This window comes from Apodemus sylvaticus, chromosome X (assembly GCF_947179515.1).
Source record: "Apodemus sylvaticus chromosome X, mApoSyl1.1, whole genome shotgun sequence".
NCBI classification, from domain to species: domain Eukaryota; kingdom Metazoa; phylum Chordata; class Mammalia; order Rodentia; family Muridae; genus Apodemus; species Apodemus sylvaticus.
In genome coordinates, this window is record NC_067495.1 from 79,914,976 (window position 1) to 79,934,763 (window position 19,788).

A 19,788-nucleotide genomic window follows, 5' to 3' on the forward strand; every position below is an offset into this window, starting at 1 on the left:
CTAGTGTTCTATCTGTCTATCTATCTATCTATCTATCTATCTATCTATCTATCTATCTATCTATCTATCTATCTATCCATCTTTATACCTATCAAGGGAAGACCAGTGGCTGAGCATACTTGAATATGTCAGCAGACAAGCTGTAGTATTTTCTTCTTTCCTTCTACTATGTGGGTCTTCTGAATGCAACTCATGCCATCATTCTTGATGCCATGTGTCACTACCAACTGAGCCATATTTCTAGTCCTACAAAATGGATTTTTAAGAAATCAAAAGATATAAAACAATAACAAAGGGTCTAATTTTCTAAATAATTATCTCTTATTACATATGTAAACATTTTACATACATACCATTTTCTCCCAAAGACAAGTTATATTATTAAAAAAGATAGTGAGGATTTTTTAAAATTCAAGGGAAACCCATGACAGCATTCATGATAATGTTCATATTTTTTGCCTCTGTTGCCAAGATCTAAAATTGGGGAAAATATTTAGCTTATTGTTTTATGTTTTTGTAAATAAAACAATTTATATTTTCCTACAATAACACAATATTCCTTCAGCATGGGATATTTACTTCTAGAATTTTGGCTTGTGTATCCATGGAGTCCAATGCATAGCACATGGCCTACCATAGGAAAATCCTTCTGTATGTGAAGTACTTTTCATAGATTTGATGTAAAAAATGTCTTATCAGCTTTAAACATCATAATCTTTTATAGAAGCAGAGAGTCTTCTGTGGGATGACTCTTACCAGTCTCCTTAAGTACAAACAAATGTCCTTCTCAGTGTGAATTGGCATCAAGAGGAATTATATTTAAGAGAACTTTTGTGACTGAATAAATTTGAAATTTCATATTTAGATAATTGATAATTCTTAGTGACATAATATGTGACTGGTATTTAAGGAAGTTTTAACATTTTTTGTAGAATTAGAAATGTATTGTTAGCCAATGGGGTTGGAATTAAATGATGTCTATATATGTTGTACCTTTAATGTATGATTACTACTATTTTGAAAATCTACTGCAACAATCAAAAAGTGATATAACTTTTATAATGATCTAAAACACAAGTCAAAGTAGCAAAATTGACATTTTTATTTATCTATTTTTATCAAACAAAAGAAATAACATAAAATCTCTCTAGTTGAAATTCATAGAAGACTGAACCCCAATATTTCAGAACTGTGATTGATTTCATTTGCTTCTAACAGAATTTTATCCATAAGATAATACATAATCAACAAATGTCTGAAACTAAAGGTAATTTAGAGGTTTCAAAAGTGCAACTACCTCTGTACTGCAGATTTCTGAATATTAAAGCCCTTTCAGTGTATACTGTGTTTTAAAATTGTGTTCCATTTAGTGTAGCAGTGGTGTTGTACTCTCTAATACTAACACTTTGGAGCCAGTGACAGGAGGATGGTTGAGTTCAGGGACAGCGAGGCTTACACAGAGAAATCTTGTCTTGAAAAATAATAATAACCAAAAAACTATAGAACCAAACAACCAACAAACAAAAATAAAAACAAAAGAAAACTAGAAGCAAAACAGACATAAAGAAGGAAGGAAGGAAAGAGAGAGAAAGAGAGAGAGATGGAGGGAGAGAGAGAGGGAGAGAGATGGAGGGAGAGAGATGAAGAGAGAGAGAGAGAGAGAGAGAGAGAGAGAGAGAGAGAGAGAGAGAGAGAGAGAGAGAGAAATAAAAAATATTCAGCTATAAAAACTGGTCTCTCCTTTTTGCCTCCACCACACGTTTGCCGAAAATTATTTGGACTGTACCAAAGTGGGTTTTAATTGCGAAATTGCACAATGAGTTTTCTATGAATGTTATATATGTCTCCTTTTGTTCTGGGTATTCCCAGGACAATTTTTTTCTGAACTCTCAATTTCAGCTTTACAGTATTGATATTCTGTTTGACTTAAAATATTTGATTCAAAATTGAAATGTAGATAATGAGAGTAGATAAGAGCATATTTATGCATTGACTTATCTTGTATGGGAGATATAATACAACAACAACAACAACAAATCATACAAATTAGAGCACATTTCTCTCTTGACTGAGACAAGTAAGAATTGTCATTTCTAAAGAATTTAAGCAAAGAAATTATTATTCTCTCCTTGAAGATTAAACACTGAAGATGAGAAGATCCTTCTGTGACATGTAGGGATCTTATTTTTTCAGTTAACTATACTGATAATTTAAAGAAATGACTGTTATTCAAACAAGTCCTTGTAGGTTATGAGCATCTTCATTAGAAGCACTGCTTTGCCTTGCTTTTTACAGTTCCAAGGCCTAGCATATTGAGTGTATTAAATGGATGTATACAAATGTGAATAGCCAAATAAATATGAGGACATTATTGTGTTCATAATGTATGAGTTGAATAAATGGGTAATAAATAAGTAATTTATGCCCCAATGTAAATATAACTAAATAGAACTTGTTTGGTGTTCTACTTTTCTTTAAATTAGCATAAGCACTGTGTTCTGAGATAGGTTCTCAGCATTCAGTCCAGGCTGACTTGAAATTCACAATCCTTTCATCTCAGCCTCATTGGTATTGGAATCACAGACATGACACATTGTGTCTAGGTAGTATTCTATTCAATTACATAAGTTGGAAATTATTTTCAGTAGCATACGATGTTATTATTCAATCCAAAATTATCTATATTTTTAGATATAGCAATTAATTGTTCCTCTAGTGTGTTCTCTTGAATGAGTCAAAATACATCTAAAGTAGTAGCATTACAGATTTTAATAAGTAATATATTTTACTTCTTTTTCACAAATGCCTAATTTGAGATTTTTTTCAGCCTGTTCTGGAAGAGTGAAGTGCATGTGTATCCACTTTTATTGTCATTAGATTATATGAAAACTGAAAACTTGTTCACTTTTCATATAATCTAATGAAAAGAGTCCTACTCTTTCCAAACATCTTCAAATGACCCCTTCTGTATCCTATGTTCTTCATTTTAGAATTACATCATTGTTATTCATGCCCTCTCAAAATTACATATAATGTAAATTATAATATCATGAATATATTAAAGAAAACTTGAATATATAATTAGATAGCTTGAAGGTGAATCAGTGTTAGTCTTGATTATTAATTCTATTTTTGTTTAATACCAGTATAACATATATATGTACCATGCTATATATCCTGATATACATGTGTGTGTGTATGTGTGTGTGTGTGTCTGTCTGTCTGTGTTTGTGTGTGTGTGTCTGTCTGTGTGTGTGTGTGTGAAGATATGGAATGCAAATCTGTAGGTTTCATAATGCCTATTTTCTTGGCAATAATTTATTAGTAGTATAGGAGATCCAAGTTAGATAGAGGTAAGTTTTTTTCTTTTTTTTTATTATTAGATATTTGCTTTATTTAGATGTCAAATAGTATTGCCTTTCCACGTTACCCCTCTGAATACCCCCTATTCCATCGTCCATCCCCCTGATAACCCCCTTCCCCAGTTTTCTGAAATGCCTTCCCCTATTCTGGAGAATAGAACCTTCACAGGACCAATGGTATCTCTTCTCACTGATGTCTGAAAAGGCCATGCTTTGCTACATGTACTGCTGGAGCCATGGGTCCCTCCATGTGTACTCTCTGGTGGTTTAGTCCCTGGGAGCTCTGGGGGTACTGGTATCTATTTACAAAATTGTCAGGTTCATCTAGTTTTTCCACTTTTGTTGAGTATAGACTTTTGTTGTGGGATCTGATGATTTTTTTGGAATTCCACAGTATCTGTTGTCATGTTTCCCTTTTCATTTCTGATTTTTTTTTAATTTGGACACTATCTCTGTTCCCTCTGGTTAGATTGTCTAAAGGTTTGTTTATCTTGTTGTTATTTTTTTTCAAAGAACCAGCTCCTGGTTTGGTTGATTCTTTGTATAGTTCTTTTTGTTTCTACTTGGTTGATTTCAGCTCTGAATTTGATTATTTCCTGAGTGTTTACTCCACTTGGGTGTATTTGCTTCTTTTTGTTCTAGAGACTTCAACTGTGCTGTTAAGCTGTTAGTGTTAAACATAAGTTTTTACTAATGAATTTGAGTCAGTAAATTCACTTCAAACAGATATGGTTTGAAAAATCTTTGAGGGTTAAGGAAAAACTGTAAGTATGAAAATAAGCTGTTTCAATGCATTTAATACATATTAACTATTAATAAGATTTATTTCCAATTATTGTTACTAAAATCCCTTTGATAGCTACAAACTTCAGGATATTTTTGCCATAGTTGTTCTATTTCAAATGCATGTCTCTAATGTAATTATATTTAACATTTTCTTTACTGTTATAATCATCTTGCTATTTCTCTAGTATTGTTAATCCAGGGAACTCTATTAAGAGACGTGAGTTTTGAGTTGTATTTAAAGAAATGATGAGTGTGGATCATTAAAAAGATGTTGAAAAAGTCATGGATTGACTGTGTTCACTAGACTGAAGAGGACACATCAGAGATTATAAATTTTAAGATGGTTTTGTGTGTTTGTTTCGTTTGGCTTTTTTTTTTTTTTTGGAAGAAGGTAATTACAACTTTGAATGCTAAACTACATAGTGTGGTTTCCTAATTGACAACAGGCCATGAAGTTAGTTATCTATCATCAATTTCTGTAATTACATTTTCTTTTATATAAGTAATGTTGTGAAAAATTATATTTATTTTCCAATATCTAAGACAAAATCATCTGTGAAAAGAATAGCTAGATAGATAATATGTTTGAAATTGTTTTACACTATTTTTTAAGAAAAAAAAGAGGTTGAATAACTGTCCTTATGTCAATTCTGTCTCACTTTAACAGTTCCACTTAAAAATTAGCAGCTGTAATTAGTGGAAATCTTAAAGGTGTAATGTTGTAGGTGCTAACGGTAACAGGTTTTAATCAACTTTGTTTTTTAAATTTAAAGTGGTCAACTTTAGAAAATTTGAATTCTTATTTCATCTAGCATAATATTATGATGACATAATTCACAAATTATGTATCCAAACATTATTTTAAAAATCATTGTTTTTCTGATTTCTGCGTTCTGACTGCTTCCACCTGAACATCCAAGACATCAGGAGTTCAAACAGGTCAGTTTAGCATATCTGATGATAAAACTCACGAAGGCTGTATATTCTGTAATATACAAATCATGATGCAAACCATTTAAAACTGCAGAACTGCTCACAATTATGATCTCTCATATGCAAATAATTATAGGTTATTATTAAAGCATATTTCAATTGTACACTGCTAAAATAATTTTAAAGATAAGCACATATCTTTCTCATCCTCAGTAAAAAGATGAAATGACTTATTCAAAGACATATTTAAATACATAACCTATATAGGCTTTACTTCCTCAGTAGGGAATAGAGTCTCCAGATGGACGACTGTGAGTTCAAGGCCAGACTTATATACATATAGCCATCTCCATGCCAGTCAGATGTACAGAGCAGGCACTATCTCAGATAATGCAATGTAAAGCAAAACAAAACACATAACAAACATGGAGTATATTTATTAGGCTAGAGACATGGTTGAGAGCACAAGATGCTCTTCAGAGAATATGTATTTGCTTCTCAGCACAGACCTGATGGCTCATAACCATCTGTAATTCCAGTTAGGAAATCAGATGGCCTTCAAGATCAACAAGCTCCCATGGCTCCCATGTGATGTCTAGACATGTCTTCTTCACTCTAATTAACACAGTCAACCCATGATTTTTTAAACATCTTTTCAATGATCCACACTCATCATTTCTTTAAATACAACTCAAAACTTACTTCCCTTAATAGATTTCCTTGGGTTAATAATACTAGAGAAATAGCAAGATAATTATAACAGTAAAGAAAATATTAAATATAATTACATGGGAGACATGAAGGCAAACAACTATACATGTAAATTAAATTAAAAAATAAAAAATAGTATCATTGAATTCCAGTATCCAACGTTGAAGGCAATTATTTTCCCCAAAGAATTAGCATTGTTTCTGATTATATGATATATAATTCTTTACTGTTTTGAGTTAATAGCAATAATTACATTTATATTCCTGGAAATCTAATCCCAGAAATTTCTTTACATATATTAATTAGTAGAGTCTTTACAGTAACATTATGAATTAGGTACAGTTGTATTCTTTTTTATACAGAAACACAGAAAATCTTAGTGACTTATGAAATTGTACAGTTAGTAAGTAGTAGATACTGAATTTGAAATGAACCAACCAAAAAACCAACCAATCAATAGTCCATGCTACAAAATCTTAATAAAAATGATAAATTTCATCTTCCCCTTAGGGTGTGGCTATAATTATGTATAATAGGCTTTATGTTCTTCAAGATTAAGATGGGAAATTAATGAATATTTTGATTTTAATGTCAGATACATTTAGCACCAGCTTTAAATTAATGGTTTTGCTACAATTCATGTAAACACCTGAAGAAATATTTTGTCTTAAGTACTCAATAATGCTTAATAATATAACTGCAAAACTAAATTACTATGGATTCCTTCAGAATACTCTATAGTTATTAAGACCATGTATTTTAAAACTAAATCACCAAATCAAAGAATATTCATAAATGCCTTTCAGAAATTAATTCCTTTTTTATTTTTATAATGGAATTTCATATAAATTGTTTCCATATATTTAATAATACATGCATAAACAAAATTGATTTTACATTTTCTCATTAATGTGGCATATAACACAAAAATAGAATCTTTTTTTTTTACCTTTTTTTAGCATATGGATTTGATTGCTAGTTTGGAAGTCATAGTGCTAAAATTGTGCCCACTAGGAAAATGTACTTTGACAAGTTGAGTTGTTAACATATTTATATATGGCAAAAACTGTTAACTTTAAATTAAGATAAAAATAACCCTGTACTAGATAGTAAAAGGTGACAATAATTCCTCATGATCAAATATACATATAATGTACTAACTTAAATGTAGTGATAAAATAAATTATGAAATTTACCAGGTAAGATTTTTTTAGTTTAATTTATTTCAATAGCAAACTTACAGGAAGAGCACAGAAGACAGACAACATTAAAAACATGTATTTCTATGTAGGACAACTCAGTTAGAAAAGTATATTAAATGAATGAAATATACTGTATAATAAAAATGCTACAATGCCATTTAGTAAGTCAATAAGAAATTTATTATTTTTTAATAATCCAAATTCTGGTATTGTCCAGATAATTTTTTATAAAGTTTAGCTATTGAATTTTGCTCACTGAAACAGTTTGCTTGTATTCATAATTTACATCTTGCATTTATATTAAAAATTCACACATAATGAACATATGAAAAATTGCCACTACCTGATTCTGTCCCTTAAGCTTCCACTCGAAATTATAAACTTAGGTACCTTTGACTCCATGGAAAAAATATCTACCATTCAGAACTACTGATAACAGGAAGAAGAGGAAAAAAATGTTTGAGATTGAAATGTTTCCCAACATAGTAGACTTCATTTCCAATTAAACTTCATTTCCAATTAAAGGCTTCAGCTCTGTTCAGGTCTTCTACTAATGGTTCAATTCACTTTTATAAATTTTTGAAACTCCTTTTGCTTTTTTCTCTATAGAATATAGCCTGAAGTAATAAGTAACATACAATAAGATAAAAGGAATACATTATAAATATCCATTAACACTGTACATGTACTACTGTAGTACTGTGAAAATTTGGGAAGATTAAGTCTGTATAAAGGTAGAAATATGAGGAAACTCATAAACTATAGCAGGTGGTCTATTTCAGCTTTACTTATATTCATAAAATAGATACGTTCTCGATGCCAGACAAAATTAAAATTATTATTTATCATGATAAATAAAAGTAGCTTAGATTTCTTGGTTTTATTTAATATAAGTTTATTTGTATTTTTCATGCACATCTGAATCTATACAAGGCAAGATAATGATAAATTTATAGAGCTATTTATAAGGACAAGTTCAATTTCCTGTATGAAATACTGGAAGAATAGTGACTTATTTATGTTTGTGTTTTTTATTGATTAAATTAGTTCTTTCACAATTTCATACTTGTGTCTAATGCACTGATTATTTTCACTCCCTCTCTCTTTTATCTCCTCACACCTTGTCATTCCCCATTTCCCATCTTTCTTTCCCTTTTATTTTCCTTTGTAAAGTATTAATTTTAACCAGGAATTTCTTTGTGACCATGGTTTGTAACTATCCTTTGGAGATTGGTGGGCTCAACTTTGTATAAAACTGATCATGATTCTCCCTTCCCTAAAATTTATTATTTTAACAGGGAGTGGTAAGGCTCCCTGAACCATTCCCTTTTATACATGATTGGATTGATGGTCACAGTCTCATGTAGGCTGAGTCTGACCCAGAATAGAGCAGTTGCAGTCCCTTTAAATGACTTCAGACATCGGCATTCTTTCTGATCCTTCTTTTGCAAGTTTCCCTGAGCATTAGAGATGGTGCTATAAATGACTTGTGTAAAGCACTCACATGTCACTTCCTCTAAGCATGTTGAGCAAATGTGTGTCTCTGCATTTACTGGCATAACCATAAAGGAAATAATGTTGTCTGTCATGTATTATATACTTGATGCTGCAAATATAAAGATTATTGTGGTGATTAATGAGAAGAAAATGGTGAGTACTTTATACTTTCATAAATTATACCAAGTATACTAAAACTATAAAGTGATTATTTTTCTTACTTGGTAATTCTTTGCTTTCTTTTGGTCTACAATATAACATCTCTCATATATTTTATTGGAATCCATGTTATTTTATGAAATAAATTCTATTTTAAGCTATTGTTTATTTACACATAGTTAATTGCATTTTTCTCTCCAATGAAAGGTGCACAATGTACTTTGATTTAACTTATTTTATTGAAGTATAATATATTGTGATTATTGTTACATCTCCATTTACTACTCCCAGGTCCTTTCCACCTCCTCTGCCATCCAGATCCATATGCAGTGTGCTTTGAAATTTTAAATGAAGAGAAGTATTGAATTAAAGTAAAATTTATAAATACAATGTAATGCTAGTCAGTTTCCAGGCAAATGTGTCTAAATATGTATGGTCCTAGTACACAGAAGATTGAGATATCAGTATCACTGCAAGTTCAAAGTCTAACAACATAGTATTTTAGATTAGCCATGGCTAAATATCAATGTCTTGTATCAAAATCTCATCAAAAAAGCAACTTTTTCAAAGGTCTCAAATTGGAAAAGGAACTATTTTACTATAGGAAAATAGCACGTAGTAGAAAATTCTTTAAGCTGTGGTGAGCTCCAGCCCTGATCCAAGCAAGAAAAAAGCCAAAGAGACAAAAGTAATAAGAAAGTAAGACTACAGGTGATAACAAAAATGAACCTACAGTCTCTTACCTCCCAGGTTTCTGGTGCATTCTAGAGGATCCCCCCACCTCATACATCCTGAGGTTGCTTATTTCCATTCATTGTGCTAGCCCTCAGGGCTTTACTCCTGTTCTCCCACCCCCAATACTTTATCAAGTTCCCCTTTCCCCCTCCCTTTCCCCTTTCCCACCCAGGTCCCTCCCTCTCTTTAACCCATCCCTTTTGATTGCTTACAAACAAGAGCCTAGCATGTCTATCCTCTGAGAGGTCCAACAAGCAGATGATTGAGACAGATGTAGACACTTAGACCTAACCAATTGCCTGAAGTCCTGCCCCCCTATGATTAAATTAGGGAAAGACTGGAAGAAGTTAAGGAAGAGGATGACCCCATAGGAAGACCAGCAGTCTCAAATCACCTGGATCTCCAAGATCTCTCAGTCACTTAGCAACCAATCAGCAGCATATATCAGCTGACCTGAGGCCCCTGACACATATAGAGCAGAGGACTCCCTGCATCCCCCAGCCTCAGTGAGAGAAGAGGCACCTAAACCTGGAGAGACTTGAGGCCCCAGAGGGTGGGAAGGTCATGTGGGGATGGGAAGGTAGGGACATCCTCTAGGAGACAAGAGGGAGGAGGAGGAAGGGAATCAGGAACTGTGGGATGGCAGACCAGGATAGGGATAATGACTAGATTGTAAATAAAGATTAAAGATGAATAGTAAATTAAACAAATCCCATATTTACAAAAAATTAACAAACAGACTTGTCAAACATGCTTATTTCATTGAAGGGTGACAACTCAACAGATTATTCTTTACCAGTATTTAGTAATTATACAAGATGGTTTCTTTATACCGTTTCATAGATACATCCAAATTTTACAACTTTTACAAAAATGCTAAAGGAATTATAGCTTAATAATAAATGGTTTTTCTCATGTTAGAAATCAGTTGTATTATATTTGAATTTACTAACAGTTTATATTTTAGTTATAAACAAAAACAATTATTTAAATTGAGAACTTTATTTCCCTTTATTTTATTGTTGAATTGCCAACTGCACAAAAAGAAAAATTACCATCTGATAGTTTCAGTGTTTATTACTAAGTGAATCAAGAGTTTTACTGTATAAATTCATTTTGGTTTTTTTGTTTGCTTCTTTTTGTTTTTTGCTGTCACCAAACAATAAAGTATCTTTTTATTATTATTATATTGTTATGGATGCCTTCATAGATTAACATCAGTGGACACTTGATCTAGGTAAAAACTGTTAAATAGAACTTTCTCTGATGGCATATATATATATATTTATATATATATAAAACCTGGAGAGGTGTTTCAGTGGTCAAAAGTACTGGTTGCTCTTCCAGAGGGCCGAGGTTCAATTCCCAGCCAACACATGGCAGATCACAACTGTCTATAAAATTCAGTTCTAGATGTTCTGATACCCTCACACAGACATACAGTGAGGCAAAATACATTGAACATAAAAGTAAATTATATGCATTATATATAAAGAAATGTATAAACCACATTATCTGTTAAAGACAGAGATGTGTCTTAAAGCAACTAAATCATTGCATTTTAAAATGTAATTTTAAGTTTGACAAACATATTAGGTAAGGGCTATTATATTGGACTACATATATCTATATACCTATAATTAAAATATAAATTTAATGTTGAAAATAAACCTTTTAATGGCACAATGAAACTTGATGTCTAAGATTTTTATCTGTTATTTATGAGATAAATTACTGATCAAAGTAATTTAATCACAAATATCTCATTTCAGTTTTTGTGAGTTTATAGGAAGAGATACTGTAGAATATGTTCATGATTTTGTAGAATGAATGACAGTTACACTAAATGTGAAACAAAATCAGTTCTGATAAATTATTGGTATTTTATTAAATAGTTGAATACCTCTGAAAAGAAAAAACAACATGAAATATTTAAGTATTTCTTTTATTAAGTGGGATAATCAGAATATATGAGGATAATATACATATATAATATATATAATCTGATAATTGCTATATTTCATATTTCAGACATTATTTCAAATTAATGTTTTATTATCAAAACAATAATGCTTTCATAAAGTTAATATCTTATTTATATAGAGAACTTTAATACAGAAATACAATGTGAAATAACTACAAATTTGAGAAATGTTAATAAATCTACAAAACATTTCACTTAAAAATTAGTCTAGAAAAGAGGAAAGCTTGAGTGTAATACTGAAATCTGAATATTGTCTTTGTTGTAAGCACCTAATAAATTCAGTAACATTATCTTTTAGAATTAGATGAATCCATCCAGTGAACTTATTGCACACAGAAAGAAGAGATAATAAGTAATACTTTACTCCTAATTGTTATACTCTTTTAAAGGCAGAATTATGTATAATTAATTTTATTGATGACTTAAATATACCATTACCTGAGATACACTAAAATGTAGTACCATTATTGCAAGCACGATCTGTTGTTCAATTGTTTTCTATTTATTTATTAACTAAAGTAAAAACAATCATCATCAATTAGCTATGTTTTTGAGCTGACAGAAACAAAAACAAAAAATGCACAGAAATAATGTTGAAATATTTGAGTGAATCTGTAAGCTAAGATATTTTATGCAGTTTATAAACCAGACAGGAAGACTCATTTAAAAATTTATCAGGTCTTTCTTGATTAGAGGTATATGATGTTTACTTTTTGAATATGGGTAATGTCACTACAATGACATTTTGCCAGAAAGAGCTTCATTGTGTTCTCGGGGAAATAAATACAAATATTAAGGATAAAATTCTTTTATCACTTCTGGAAACAATTTTATGATGGATATTATTCCCCTGTTCACTATCAGTATTTTAGCCCAAATTCATTTTATAGCCTGTCAGATGCAGTCATCCCTTAAAATGCCAGTTGAAATATTTTAGTTATACACTTCATTTGCTTTTTAAGTATTCATTTTACTTAAATCATGATTTTGATAAATTAGAAGTTGATATAAATAAAAAAATCACAAAGGCACCATGCTGTAGTATACAAATAGAGATAATCTGAAAAAACCTTAGAGCATATATCACAATTATTTTATTTGTTTAGGGAACTTGGCAATTAATACTGAAATATTAATTAATCTTTCTAAATAGGGACATTGATATAATAAATACAATGTGAGCTATGTTTTCTAGACCTATATTATTTTAATAATTCAGAACTGTCATTATATAAAAATATCACTTACTTTAAATATCTAGACTCATTCTATGAAACAAAAAATCCAGTGAAGTATTAAAACATACATAATCAAAACCTTCGAACAAATATTCTAAAATATTTAAAATATTTAAAAAGTCCTAAAAATGCAGTCTGTACCTTTTTTCTTAAAAAATCAGTACTTCCTATCATTCGATTTCTTCAATATTATAAAATTATAGTACTATAATAATTACTAAGGAATCATTGGCCATTGCTCACTCTTTGTTTCTATTTCTCTTTTCTTTTGCCTGTAAACATTTTTTTTTCCTTTATACAAGAGGGAGTTGTAGAAAATTGTGCAGGATTGCAAGGGGATCATTTTGAGAACATTTTAAAACATGAAATAGATTTATAACTTATTTATTTATTTATTTATTTATTTATTTATTTATTTATTTATTTATTTTTGTTTTTTTCGAGACAGGGTTTCTCTGTGTAGCCCTGGCTCTCTCGGAACTTACTCTGTAGACCAAGCTGACCTCGAACTCAGAAATCCACCTGCCTCTGCCTCCCAAGTGCTGGGATTAAAGGCATGCACCACCACCACCCAGCTTATTTTAACTGATTTTAGTTCATAAATAATTTCCTGTACTTAATGTATATTATGTACTTGTTACAAAGTCTAAATGAGAAACTGGCTGAAATCAGTTAGGTAAGCAACTGAAATTAAGCAAATGTTTATTAGCATAATTAAAATATAGTAACAAATGTAAGCTATCATTTGAAATTATCTCAGAATTGATTTGTTACAGAATATCTTGCAAATATTTATTAACTTTATTAAATGATTTGATAACTAGAATTGTCATAATGTAATTTGTCACAAGCCTGCAAAGAACATGTTATTTTCTATCTTCAATATATTTTTCAATTAATCTTCATAATCTCATCTCAAATACTCTCTAATTTTGATAAGAAATGAAGGAAATTAATATTGCGACGGAGTCATTATAAATTAATATATTCTTTTCAACACTGCAAACCACTTTGTTTATTATATCTTTTAGGAAGATTTTCTTATTCATAAGAACATTAATAAACAACTATATTATACCCTGCAGATGTTGAAGGGTCTGTTTTGCTTGTAGATAATATAAAAATATTGTGAGGAAAGGCTGTATCTTTTTCATTGTGGACTTATATTTCTAAATCTTTAACAGTTTGTTATTATACTATTGTAAACTAGTCATTTGTAGAATAATAATTTGTAGAATAATAATTTGTATAACAGTTTGTTATTATACATTGTAAACTAGTCATTCACAAATAGCTAATTAAAATATACTGCAAAGGAAAGTAGCATTGTAATTTAGGAATATATCCTATTTTGACAAATATTTGAGATGCTTTGTTTACAGTTTATTGCCTGTAGTTTTAGCTACTCATAGGGCTAAGGCATGGTTTTTTTGAATGAACACAGAATTTTGAGGCTATCTCAAGGAACTATAAAAGCCTGAGATGCAGATTCTGTTTCCAAGCAAAAGTAATCATGTCTGTACACTACTTGGTGATTTATACCTTTTAGAATTGCAAAAATGAGTGGCTGTGTATCCCTGTTTACATTATTTTTTGACCTGAATTCTTTAAATCATAAAATAAATATTCTGTTTTTTTTTTTTTTACATTTTGGAGGTGCTTATTAAATATATGCTTTAGTGTTCTCTGATTTTCAGGATTCTTGTTCTGTGTAAAACACTACTTACAGCAACCATAAATTAGTGTGCAAAAGTGACAATATGTAAACAGCCCAGGTACTATTGTGCCAGTTGGAAATTTGTAATTCTGTTTCTGCTTTCATTTTACTTTCCATATTCATTTCAAAAATTATCTTCAGTATGTGGCAGGAACAGTTTTTGAGGGGAGGAAAATGAAGTCTATGAATGTTTTCATGAAGAGAAATAAACAATATGCATTTGTATAAGCAAATTTTCCCTGAGTATTTGATTTAAAGATTAAACTCCTAAAAGTGGGATCCACATTGCCTCTTCACTGGTATGTTTAGCCACAACATTTTAGTACTGATTATTTCTAGAACCATGAACTCAACTCTAGTATGTAAGTTAACAATAAAATTTTCAATTAGCAAATGTAAATGTTTCAAGAGACTGAAATTATTTAAACTTGAATATTCATACCATGTAACAGTTTGATTTGAGTCCAGTATGTACAAATTGAACACTGAATTGAATATAGACAATTCTGTTAATATTATCAAATATATATTGTAGGGTAACAAATCTTGTCTATTTTGTTTGCATATAGCCTCTTAGTATTTGTAACAATGCTTAACATAGAAATCTCTTAATAAATAGTTCTTGAGCTAGGGAAAATCTCTCACAATTCTTGTGTTATTAATTCCTAACAAGAAAATAGATATCATTTTTAGGTTATCTATCATTTTTTGTTAAAAGTACAGTTGCATTTTCTCAATCAGAATTCTTTAGTGTCATAAAATATAGGTTTTAATAAGATATAGACACTGAAATTGGCTGCATTGGCTTATGTTTTATTAGTATATATTAATTATAGATAATTGTAAAATAATAGTTTCTATTATAACATTTTGATTATATATCCACTTAAGTTTAGAAATTATCTTTCTCTATAAACTATACTTTTATTCTAGGTTTCAAAACCCCTGAAATAATTTCTAATGACAAAATCATTTTAAAATTGTTTGGAGTTAAAGGTAGAATGAGACATACTTAGAATGTATTGAGAGTAAGCAAGTTCAGTGAATTAGGTCATTGTTTAATTTATTTTTCTTGTTTAGATATAGTGCAACATTCATGCAATGTTTTTTTAAGCAGTCTGTATAAATTTTCTGCCAATTGTAATAATGTGCAATTCCTAAGGGTAGGATAAGAATAGACTGTTACTTTTAATTCTGTTTTCCACTGTCCCATTTTTATTCTGCTTATGTTTGCATTATATTTATGAAATCATTCAGACACATACTTTTTAAGTGTCCTAGATTCAGTGTATAGAGAATACATATATGTATATGCATTTGCTCTTGTATCAACAGAGTGTTTTTTAATTACACATTCATAGTAGTAAAAATCAGTAATTCACAAGAGACCAGATCTTGAACAGGTTTCTGTATTGTGTAATCCCAGTTCTCATCATTGACTGAATGATGCTAAAAATACAAAAATGCCAACAATAGTCTTCTGCTGTTGTTTACCAAGATAGAGCATGTATTTGGTATTCATTTTCCTCACTGTTATATCTCAATCACTTATAAGTAACACTAGTATCTGAACAAAATTTCTTAAATATATAATGTATTTTTCAGGGTGTCTGTGATTATACTTTATAAAATATATTTTTAACACAGGTAGTTTATGATGAAAACTATTTTGTTAAAATGTATTTGCTTATTTTATTACTGACTTACATGTAATTTTCTCATTTTTCTAAGTTCATGTTATTCATCATTTACATATGCTTATATATTTTTAAATGCAAATTTCTAGCTATGTAGTGGATGAGTTGATAGCACATTTTCTGTCAGTTATATTCACACAAAAAGGTATTTATATCATGCCTCTCTGTGCTCAGAATCATTGTTATTATTGCTAATTCATAATAAATATTGAGTTGAGAATATCATTAGATACTTGCTTGCATCAATACTTTTCAGCAATAGAATCACAAGTGTTTCTATATAGTTATATTTTAAAGCTGTTGTGTGATTTAATATCAACAATTACTCATATTTGATTGCAAAGATATGACATTTCTTTTTTTGTGGAAAATCTTTTTTATTGATATATTTTTATATACGTTTCAAATGATTTCCCCTTTTCTGGGTCCCCACTCCCCGCAAGTCCCATAAGACCTCTTCCCTCCCCCTGTTCTTCCATCCACCCCTTCCCATTTCCCTGTACTGGAATTCCCCTATACTCTTGCACTGAGTCTTTCCAGAACCAGGGGCCACTCCTCCATTCTTGTTGGACATCATTTAATTTGTGGATTATGTCCTGGGTATTCAAAGTTTCTAGGCTAATATCCACTTATCAGTGAGTGGATACCATGATTGATCTTTTGAGACTGTGTTACCTCATTTAGTATGATGTTCTCCAGCTCCATCCATTTGTCTAAGAATTTCATGAATTCATTGTTTCTAATGGCTAAATAGTACTCCATTGTGTAAATATACCACATTTTTTGTATCCATTCCTCAGTTGAAGGACACCTGGGTACTTTCCAACTTCTGGCTACTACAAATAAGGCTGCTATGAGCATAGTGGAGCATGTGTCCTTATTGCATGCTGAAGAATCCTCTGGATATATGCCCAGGAGTGGTATAACATGGTCCTCAGGAAGTGAAATGCCCAGTTTTCTGAGGAACCGCCAGACTGATTTCCAAAGTGGTTGCACCATCTTACAATCCCACCAGCAGTGGAGGAGTGTTCCTCTTTCTCCACATCCTCGACAACACCGGCTGTCTCCTGAGTTTTTGACCTTAGCCATTCTGACTGCTGTAAGGTGAAATCTCAGGGTTGTTTTGATTTGCATTTCCCTAATGATTAATGATGTTGAACATTTCTTAAGGTGTTTCTCAGCTCTCCGAAGTTCTTCATGTGAAAATTCTTTGTTTAGCTCCGTACCCCACTTTTAATGGGGTTATTTGTTTCTCTGGGTTCTACATTCTTGAGTTCTTTGTATATAATAGATATTAACCCTCTGTCGGATTTAGGGTTGGTGAAGATCCTTTCCCAGTCTGTTGGTTGACATTTTGTCCTTTTGACGGTGTCCTTTGCCTTACAGAAACTTTGTACTTTTATGAGGTCCCATTTGTCAATTCTTGATCTTAGAGCATAAGCTATTGGTGTTCTATTCAGGAACTATTCCCCTGTGCCCATGTCCTCAAGGGTATTCCCCAGTTTCTTTTTGATTAGTTTCAGTGTGTCAGGTTTTATGTGGAGGTCCTTGATCCATTTGGAGTTGAGCTTGGTACTAGGAGATAAGAATGGATCAATGTGTATTCTTCTGCATGCTGACCTCCAATTGAACCAGCACCATTTGTTGAAAAGACTATCTTTTTTCCACTGGATGCTTTCAGCTCCTTTGTCGAAGACGAAGTGTGTTGGTTCATTTCTGGGTCTTCAATACTATTCCATTGATTCGCTTGCCTGATATTGTACCAATAGCATGCAGTTTTTATCACTATTGCTCTGTAGTAGAGTTTAAAGTCTGGGATACTGAATCCCTCTGAAGTTCTTTTACTGTTGAGAATAGTTTTAGCTATCCTGGGTTTTTTGTTATTCCAGATGAATTTGAGAATTGCTCTTTCTAGCTCTATGAAGAACTGGGTTGGGATTTTTATGGGGATAGCATTGAATCTGTAGATTGCCTTTGGCATGATGGCCATTTTAACTATATTAATCCTGCCAATCCAAGAGCATGGAAGATTTTTCCATTTTCTGAGATCTTCGATTTCCTTCTTCAGAGATCTGAAGTTCTTGTTATATAGGTCTTTCACTTATTTTCGTTAGAGTCACCCCAAGATACTTTATGCTGTTTGTAGCTATTGTGAAGGGGGTCATTTCCCTAATTTTTTTCTCAGTCTGCTTATCCTTTGAATATATCAAGGCTACTGATTTGCTTGCATTGATTTTGTAGCCAGCCACTTTGCTGAAGTTGTTCATCAGCTGTAGGAGTTCTCTAGTAGAGTTTTTGGGGTCGTATCATATGATACGATCATATCATCTGCAAATAGTGATAGTTTGACTTCTTCCTTTCCAATTTGTATCCCTTTGATTTCCTTATGTTGTCTAATTGCTCTAGCTAGGGCTTCAAGAACTATATTGAAAGGATATGAAGAGAGGGGGCAGCCTTGTCTAGTCCCTGATTTTAGTGGGGATTGCTTCAAGTTTCTCTCCATTTAGTTTGATGTTGGCTACCGGTTTGCTGTATATTGCTTTTACTATGTTAAGATATGGGCCTTGGATTCCTGTCCTTTCCAAGACATTTAGCATGAAAGGATGCTGAATTTTGTCAAATGCTTTTTCAGCATCTAATGAAATGATCATGTGGTTTTTTTCTTTGAGTTTGTTTATGTAGTGGATAGCATTTATGGATTTCCTTTTATTGAGCCATCCCTGCATCCCTGACTACTTGATCATGGTGGATGATCGTTTTGATGTGTTCTTGGATTCGGTCGGCAAGAATTTTATTTAGTATTTTAGCATCAATATTCATAAGGGAAATTGGCCTGAAATTCTCTTTCTTAGTTGGATCTTTGTGTGGTTTTGGTATCAGCGTAATAGTGGCTTCGAAGAAGGAGTTGAATAGTGTTCCTTCTGTTTCTATTTGCTGGAAAGGTTTGAAGAGTTGGTGTTAGGTCTTCTTTGAAGGTCTGATAGAATTCTGCAGTGAAGCCATCTGGTCCTGTGCTTTTTTTGGTTGGAAGGCTATCTATGACCCCTTCTATTTCTTTAGGGGTTATGGGTCTGTTTAGATGGTCTATTTGTTCCTGGTTTAATTTTGGTAATTAGTAACTGTCTAAGAAAATGTCCATTTCCTCCAGATTCTCCAGTTTTGTTGAGTACAGGTTTTTGTAGTAGGATCTGATGATTTTTTTAATTTCCTCTTCTTGGTTTCTGTTGTAATATCTCTGTTTTCATTTCTAATTTTGTTAATTTGGATACTTTCTCTGTGCCCTTTGGTTAGTCTGGCTAAGGGTTTATCTTTCTTGTTGATTTTTTCAGAGAACCAGCTTTTGGTCTTGTTGATTCTTTGTATGGTTCTCTTGGTTTCTACTTGATTGATTTCAGCCCTGAGTTTGATGATTTCCTGTCTTCTTCTCCTCCTGGGTGAATTAGCTTCTTCTTGTTCCAGGGCTTTCAGTTGTTCTGTTAATCTTCTAGTGTATGCTCTCTCAAATTTCTTTTTGGAGGCACTCAAAGCTATGAGTTTTCCTCTTAGCACTGCTTTCATTGTGTCCCATAGATTTGTGTATGTTTGAGCAAAAGTCTTGTTTCCTGGGACCATTTGCTTGTAGAATTGTCTTCCAGCCTTTTACTCTAAGGTAGTTTTTGTCTTTGAGACTAAGGTGTGTTTCCTGTATGCAGCAAAATGTAGGGTCCTGTTTATGTAACCAGTCTGTTAGTCTATGTCTTTTTATTGGGGAATTGAGTCCATTGATG